The sequence below is a fragment of the Triticum aestivum genome, chromosome 1A (assembly GCF_018294505.1).
Source record: "Triticum aestivum cultivar Chinese Spring chromosome 1A, IWGSC CS RefSeq v2.1, whole genome shotgun sequence".
Taxonomy (NCBI): Eukaryota; Viridiplantae; Streptophyta; class Magnoliopsida; order Poales; family Poaceae; genus Triticum; species Triticum aestivum.
In genome coordinates, this window is record NC_057794.1 from 75472443 (window position 1) to 75481127 (window position 8685).

The window sequence follows — 8685 nt, forward strand, 5'->3', positions numbered from 1 at the left end:
GGGCACCTATCCCGAAGGGCCCCATGGGCTGAAGTGGGAGGGGAACCAGCCCCTGGTGGGCTGGTGCGCCCCCCATGGGCCTCCCCCTACACCTAGGGTTGGAAACCCTAGGGGTGGGGGCGCCCCACTTGGCTTGGGGGGCAAGTCCCCCTTGGCCGCCACCCCCCTTGGAGATCCCATCTCCTAGGGCCGGCGCCCCCCTAGGGGCCCTATATATAGTGGGGGGAGGGAGGGCAGTCGTACCCAAGCCCTTGGCGCCTCCCTCTCCCCTCGTAACACCTCTCTCTCCCTCGTTAGAGCTTGGCGAAGCCCTGCCGAGATCACCGCTGCTTCCACCACCACGCCGTCGTGCTGCTGGATCTCCATCAATCTTTCCTTCCCCTGGCTGGATCAAGAAGGAGGAGACGTCTTTCCAACCGTACATGTGTTGAACGCGGAGGTGCCGTCCGTTCGGCACTTGGTCATCGGTGATTTGGATCACGACGAGTACGACTCCATCAACCCCGTTCTCTTGAACGCTTCCGTTCGCGATCTACAAGGGTATGTAGATGCACTCCCCTTTCCCTCGTTGCTAGATGACTCCATAGATTGATCTTGGTGATGCATAGAAAATTTTAAAATTCAGCTACGTTCCCAACAACAACTTAGTCTGTTGTTCACGCCAACAGCTTATTAGTCGATGTGCAACTCCTTCCCCTCCCTTGTTGTGGATATGCAGTTTCAGTTGGCGGAGGCAATACACGGAGTTGCACAAGTCCGCCAGGCAGTTGGTCGGGCCAACATACGAAGTTGCACATCTCACAGGCAGGATATTTATGGTGAAAACTCCATATTCATGAGGATAGTGAAAAGTTGCATATAGACAACACGCTAAAGTTGTACGTCTCACTAGCAGGGGTGGTTTGCCCTAGGTGCTAGCAGGAAAACTACACATCCATGGGATACAAGAAAAAGTTGCACATTACTGTTAGACAGTTGGCCGTGGCAGTATCCTAAGTTGCACATCCACTGATAGATAGTTGGCTGATGCAACAAACAGTGAAAACACTCAAACGCGATTGTGGGGGGTGCACGTGCGGCGATTACCATGCATGGAGTTGGCCAGGGCACCGCGGTAGCTGACCAAATTGCATATTTCACTGTTAGAGAGTAGTTGGGGTGGTGCCACTAGTGAAAACTGCATGGCCTAGGCAACAAATGAAGTTGCACATCTCACTAGAAGGAGGCGGTTTGAGGGTGGAGGTATCATAGAGGAAAACTGCACGTGTACGGTGTACGAGAAAAGTTGCACATCCCTCTCAGGTAGTTGCACATCGACGGCTAGTCAGTTGCACAAAACGGGGTCAAAATTGCACAAAAAATATTTCGTTGAAACATACTCATATTAGATCTAGTTTCGAAGAGCACGCCGCGGAAGTTCGAACAGTGAAAACGGATCTTAATTCCGACGTGCGGTTTAAAAGTTATGGCTTTTTATAAATCTAGAAATTTGAATTAGTGCGTTCACATGAATGGTTTTATAATTCACTTTCCTTTTTTCTGTTTATGTGATTCTTTTTCTAATATGAAATGAAATTTTGTTATATAGGAGTACTAATTAGAGGACCAAATTAGATTAGAGGATCAAAAAAAATTAGGCCGGCCGCTCCGAACAGTTAGGGAGCAGCCGGCCGCTGCGTAGACCTGTCCCTAAATAAATAAGGGTAAATTTGACCACCATTGGCATTTTGAGGTCGACCGTCATTAGCATTTTGCGTAAATTTGAGTAGCAACAATAATATGAGCGCGAGAGCGATCACTTCACGATTTGCGGTCTCCACTTCGTCTGAAATAAAGAGAAACCCTGAATGGAATCTTACGATCAAGAACAAGAAGCCAAGAACAAGATCACACCTCCGCCTTTGCATCTCCGGTGTCTAGGCACAGTAAAAGTCACCCAAGAAGAGGAGAAAGCTCAACTCAAGTAAACATGATTACTTTCTTTTTCGCTGCTTCTAAAAAAACATTATACTCAAGCACAAATGGGTTAAGCCTGAATTTATCAAGAGCAGGCGTATTATATTTTTAGCTGAACTATTATATTTTGTTATATGCCGACTGAGTGATTGCGAAGTAATTTCTACCAGAGCCAAAAAGGCAGAATGCTACAGAGTCCGCTGGCTATTCTCTACCGGGTGTTTCTAATCTTACATTCTTAAGAAGTTGCTCCCCACTTCTAGCAATTCTCTCTACATGCATACTATCCACATCAACATGATACCACGTCAGTATCATCAACATATAGGCTCCACACCAGGAGAATTTCAATCTGAATGCGTCATCATAATTGTTTTAGGCCTTGATTCAATATACCCTAGCCAACTGGAGCCGTCTGATCTCTTCTCATTGTATTTTCTCTCTTATGCTGCATGCGTAGGATCCGATGGTCATCGAAAAGAGCGGCACCTTTCTCTTTTACCTCCCGTAACTTTCGGCTTTGTGATTTATGAATGTCACGTGTCGTTCATCAGGATGGGTCTCACGTGAAATCTGGTCTCATAGAATTCTTCTCCGTAAAGACCCACTAAAGATTGCCCAGCGTACAGAAACAGAGTACATAACGGCCGTCTCTCTCCGTCGACTCAGCCGAGCCCATCAACCCCTTTCCAGTCCGGCGTGGGGGCCTAGATCCCATCACACTCCCCTCCGGCAGGTCCCCCGACTTGGCTCCCCTCTACGATTCTTCGGGGTTCGCTCGGGCCCTCTCGGTGTGGTTCCTGAGTCCGTCGCTTGAAGGTCCTCCTGAGCTGCCAGTATGAATTTAGGTTGGGCCGCGGCCGAAAACATGTTTTAGAGCCTATGCACCCGGGTACTCCTTATCCAACCACTCATTTCTGCATCAAGATTCGTGCAAATAATTTTCTCCTTTTTGTTTCTCTCATATAGAACATGTATTTGTACTTTTAACTTTGCAGCACAACAAAGCTTTCTATGTAGAATGTGGGATAAAACTTACAGATTTTTTGGTCCAACATAAATATACAAAATGAGATTTTTTTTGATTAAAAAATCTTATTTTTCATATTTATGTCGGACAAAAAAATCTGAAAGTTTTATCTCACATTCTAGTTACAAAGTTATGTTGTACTGCAAAGTTTGAAGTTCAAGACATGTTTTATATGAGAGGAACAAAAAAAAGAAAATTCCATGTAATAAGGTAGTTGTGTAGCACAGATCTCAAAGCAACATTGGAGTGTTAGGATAATGAGGCCCGGGTGCATAAGCTCACAGAATCTGCATTCGGGCCGCGGCTGCTGCTACCAGAAAATGGAGCAGGAGGTGCGGCCTAGGCCGGGCCTGGTGTGGCGGCGGCGCCGGCGCGCAGTGAAGAACCTGCTGTTGCTCTCCTTGGTGGACCTCGCACAAACGCTGGCGATGACAAGGCTGCAAGCCATCACAAATCCACCTCCAACTTCCTCGGCGAGGTCGGCTTCGGCCCGGTCTACATGCTATCCGTCGACGGCGGCCTCCGCCCCGGCCTCGCCAGCAGCAGATCGCCATCAAGATGCTCGGCTTCGACAACAACGACGTCCAGCGGCAGCGAATTGCTGGTACGTCGTCGTTATTCGGCGCCACAGAGAGTCCAATCATCAATATTGCAACCACAGATCGTTGGTGATTCATTGATTCTGTGATGACTGATTGATTTTTTTTTTTGTTTGGTCGAACAGGCCAAGGTGATGTATCGGCGGATGCTGCGCCACCTTCCATAATGGTAGCCATTCTCTTGGCAAGCTGAGCTCCTGCATATTAGTAAGAAGTCTTGCTCCTCTCTATCTGTCATGGGCTTGTGTCAAGGGTCGCGAACTTCCTGAGTATGTCGACAGGTTCTGTATTCTGTTCTTCGGGTTTTTTCAGTCTTCAGTATTTTGTTCAAGGTTATATTCACTGTACACAACCGATCAAATCAGCCCTCGCTGGCCTTCTGTTCCAGTCATAACCCACTGACTGATCAAGCCAGAAATAATCCTACTGCAGTGCATCCTACACCAGTTTTTCATCTCCCCCACTTAGCTTTTCATTATGGCCTTTAATAAACACAAGTGCATATAGGAATCCAAGTAAATGGCAACAGCAATTACTAACAGGTTACAGATCTTTTCCTTGGTCTCCATCCCTCCTACCTTGATCGGAAACAGTTCTACACCACTATTAAATCCATCTATTAAAACTGCTCTACAGGTCCATCGTTTCAGCTTTTGGTTCATTAGCTCTTTAAACTGAGCCACGAGAAGGAGGAGCCACCAATGTTGGGGGCGCGTGTACATCGCCCCTGGCCACCGGAGGAAGCAGTCAGTTTTTCCCGTACACACCTATTTGACTACAAATTCAAATTCATTTTTGTTTTTGCAAGAATTGTAACAGTAGGACGCATGATCATCTCCCCCCAACCTGCATGGTGAATAATAATAACTTTTATGATTATACATGAGCCAGTACCATCGCTGATCCTGATCTGCTATTTGGATAATTGTACTTCCGTCGAATTGTACTTCTCTTTATGTCGTTTGCAAGCTAGCCATTGTTATGGATCCAGACATGATAACTACGCTTTCGTGGACCTATACTTCTATGCATGTTGTTTCAGGCAAGACATTGTTACAGATCCATCAAAAATTAAATTACTACTCCCTCCATCCACATATATAGGGCCTAATACGTTTTTCAGGTTACATTTGACAACAGGTTAGCACAATAACATATGACATGCATGTTACACAAAGCATACCATTGAATTCGTATATGAAAGGAGTTTCTAATGATATAATTTTTATATCATACATCTCATATACTAATAATTTTATTATTGGTCAAAGGCTACCTCGAAAAATGTATTTGACTCTATATCTGGATGGAGGGAGTACCATTTGTTCTACACATGTTCCCTATGAAATGGCCTTTGGTTGTACGTGGCTTGGGCAAAATTTTGATTTCCTAATTGTCCATATGAATGTTTATGGCTCCTGTAGTTCTTTATACACAAGCGTCAGCTGCTGATATGGTTGATGGAAGTATGAGGTATGTTCTCCACATTTTCAAAGATAGAAAAGTTCTATGGGTAGCTAGAGCGATGTCTTTTTTATTTACAATATCTATACTGCTGAATAATGACTTGTGGCTGTATGTCCTTGTATATTTGGTGCATTTACCTACGATTGGTAATGATATTAAGTATTCCTTAATTAATCTCAGATATACCTTTGCAGACTATGCTTTATGATCCAATGGGAGATTTGACAAAGCAAGATATTTTTCAACAGATATGTTTCTTCATCAGTTGTGAAAAGTACAATATTTAACACATGTTTTTTTAGTTGTGTTTTCAACCAACAAATGTATCCACGAGCAATTTTTATTCCAAAAACTACTGCACTTTCCGGTGAAAAAAGAACAATTGGACTAGATGGACAACAATGGGCGTAGGCCATCCAATAGATGTGATTTCCTGTTCGCTTTTGTCAAATATCTTCATAATTGTACAGTCACTCACGTTATTAATATCCGGATCTTCGGAGAGGCTATGTTTGTGAGCAGGTTTAATCCCAATCTGCTATTTAGTAGGTCGCCATTCATTGGTCCATCTTTTGCTAATCGATTCAGACAAAGTTCATTTTTGCTTGAATTTATACTGTGAGAAGTTATGAAGCCAAACAGATGATTGAAAATCAACAGGGATTGAAAATTTACTCACATAACTCAATGGAAAAAACACAATAAGTCTTTCTTAGTATAAAGGCACTGTGCCACGCTTTGGTACTTTGATAAGCTACTTAGTGCAATTGATAGAATTCCTGTTGACACTCCAGCATTGGTCAAACAATAGGATCAAATGTTGATATCTATACTTTGGCCATACATCCACAAGACACAGTCTACTACCGGTGGAGAAACTGTTCTCTTTGTTGTTACATTGTTCGCCTTGGAATTTATAGTGTTGATTTGTTGTTCTATTAAGTTTTTATGCTACTTTTACTATTAGCCAAGAGATCCCGCGGCAACGCGCGGGGTATCATCTAGTTTTAAAACTCTAGCATTTCATTATGCAGTTAACATGCTATGATGGGTCGCTGAATTTGTTTGTTGTTGGGAAAATGTTAGATAATTCTGAACGCCACCGCTTAGGGGCAGTGAACATGTGTCACGCGGTGCGGTGCAGTACAGGCGACGCGCGGTGGCGTGCGACCTACGCGGCGGATCTCCTTGCCGCCCGGTCGATCACGTTCGACGTCGGCAAGATCGTGCTTCGACACGAGGCGCTACCTCTGGTCCTTCTTGATGGGGAGGGGCGCACGGTGGACGCGCGCTCCCTTCGTGAGGGTGAGTACATCGACATCGGACACATAGTGCCATTCCCGTGTTTTTTTGCCAGGATGTGGGACAGGCTGCCGATGCCCTCGATGGCGTCGGAGCCGGCGATCGATCCCGGCGGACCGTTACGTCTGGATGTGGGGAGGCGCGGTACAGCGGTACACGGCCGTGTGCCACCAAGGAGATCGAGCGACCCGGGGCTGCTGGGTGCGGGACCTAGGAGTGGCACCCCACCACCCATGGCGGATGCAGCCCACATGGACGGCGATACAGGCCGCCATGAGAGGAGCGATGCGGGCACCGCGGGTATAAAACCCAAACCCTACCACCCCCTCGATCTCGATTTCGCCCTCTCCCACCTCTGGACGGCGCCGAAAAACCCTAGATCCAGTTTCCCCCCTTTCTTCCACTGGTGGCGCGGCAAGGTTGGAGGCGACGAAAGGTCGTTCGCGGAGGTCGCGGCTTCTCCGGCGCGGGCTTCTTCGATGGCTGGTGGCGGGGGGCGCGGCTACAGGGGCGACAAGCACGACGGTGGTGGAGCCGGGCGGGCGGATCGGGGAGCTGGGCGCTTCGACCGGGGGCGCAAGTTCTCCTGGCGGAGGAATGATGGTGAGGCCAACCACGCCTCCTCCAACACCATTCGTTCTACGGGCGCTGCTGATCGATGGGAAGTTGTTGCGGCTGGTCGCCAAGAATCCAGATCCGGTGGGGTTTGGGTGGAGAAACCCAAGGCCACGTCTGGATCTGGTGGAGGGGACAACACCGACAAGCAGCTTGGGGAGATGCCGCAGTGCCGCATGCTGGGCAACCAAACCACTCAGGTGAACTCGCCCATGAACCCTAATGTCTGTCTGATCTGCAAGTCACCTGAGCATACTCCTGCTAGATGCCCGCGAGCCTTTTGTGAGAGATGCAGCAAACTAGGCCATCTTGCTTCTATTTGTGTTGAGTTTCTTCCTTGGGATTGCATTGCACCGATGTGTGCCTTCTCTGCTAAGGGGCAAGGATTTTATTACATACATGATTTGTGTACTGCTAGGCAGATGAAAGAGCGTGAGACTAGCATGGTGATCACTATTGTGGAGGGGCACACTTCTACTAAGGATATGGAATTTGACTTATCTCAATACATTGCTACTGGCTGGAGATCTACGGCTAGAGCCATTGGACCTGGTGTTTTTATTGTTAGGTTTCCTAATCGTCGTGATGTTTCCAAAGCTTGCTATATTGGCAGAATGACCCTGAAATCCACTGGTACTGTGTTGAAAATTGATCCCCGGACCTCGGCTCTTGGAGCCAAAGGGGTTATGGAGAAAGCCTGGATTAAAGTCAGCAATGTCCCCTTGGAGAAAAGGAATGAAAGGAACCTGGCATTTGTCTCCTCTCTGGTTGGTGTCCCCTTGGAAATCGATGGTGCTATGCTTCATCGCCCAGAATATGTGTGTGTGAAAATTTGTTGCAGGAATGTGGATGAAATTCCACCTGTAGCTGAGGCAGTGCCGGGGGATCACTTTTTTGATTTTTATTACGAGTTGGATCAGGTGCTGGTCAGGGACCTGGATCGTGGGAAAACAACGGTGACTATTCCTCCTGAGTCTGGAAATCATACGTTTAAGAAGATGAAAATACAGACTGCTAATGGGAAAAATGATGTGGGAACTTCCTCCAATGCTACTGGCACAACATTTGGCTCTCAGTGCAAGGGCCAGGATAAACAAGAGGACTATCCTGAAGATGAGGGCTCGGACGAGTCTCTCGATAACACTCTCCTGATCGAAACTCTGCCCATGGAGCATGATGAGGCAGAGAAAAAGAAAAGAAAGAGTGATCTACCCTCTGGCAAATAGGCTATTTTTGGAAATGTAAGCACTCCCTCCCTGGTGAATTCGATAAAGTCTCATGAAAGTTGTACAATTTCATGCAATATGAATAAATCCTATGCTGACACGGTCAAATATGGTGCCTCTATGAAACCCTTGCAGGAGAGTGAGATTTTCGAGGGAAAGGGGCCGAGCAAATATATTGTCCAGTCCCCTGATTCTTCGATGGACAACGAGAATGAGGTGATTCCCACCCCACCCCTTGTTACAGAAGAGAATCTCCGCTTCAGTTTGCGCAACGCTCAGACTAACCTAATGCGAATTGATGAAAAGGCAGCAGTGGTGGCCAAGAAGCGCAATCTGGAAGGTAATAATAATACTAGTAATACCTTTGATGTTCTTTCAGATCCAGAGTTAATCTTGCATGCTGTGAAAATGGGTGTCGATATTCCTGACACAGACTTTGCGAGTATAGATATACTTCGTGAACTTGAAAAATCTCGAGTTAATGCTTTGA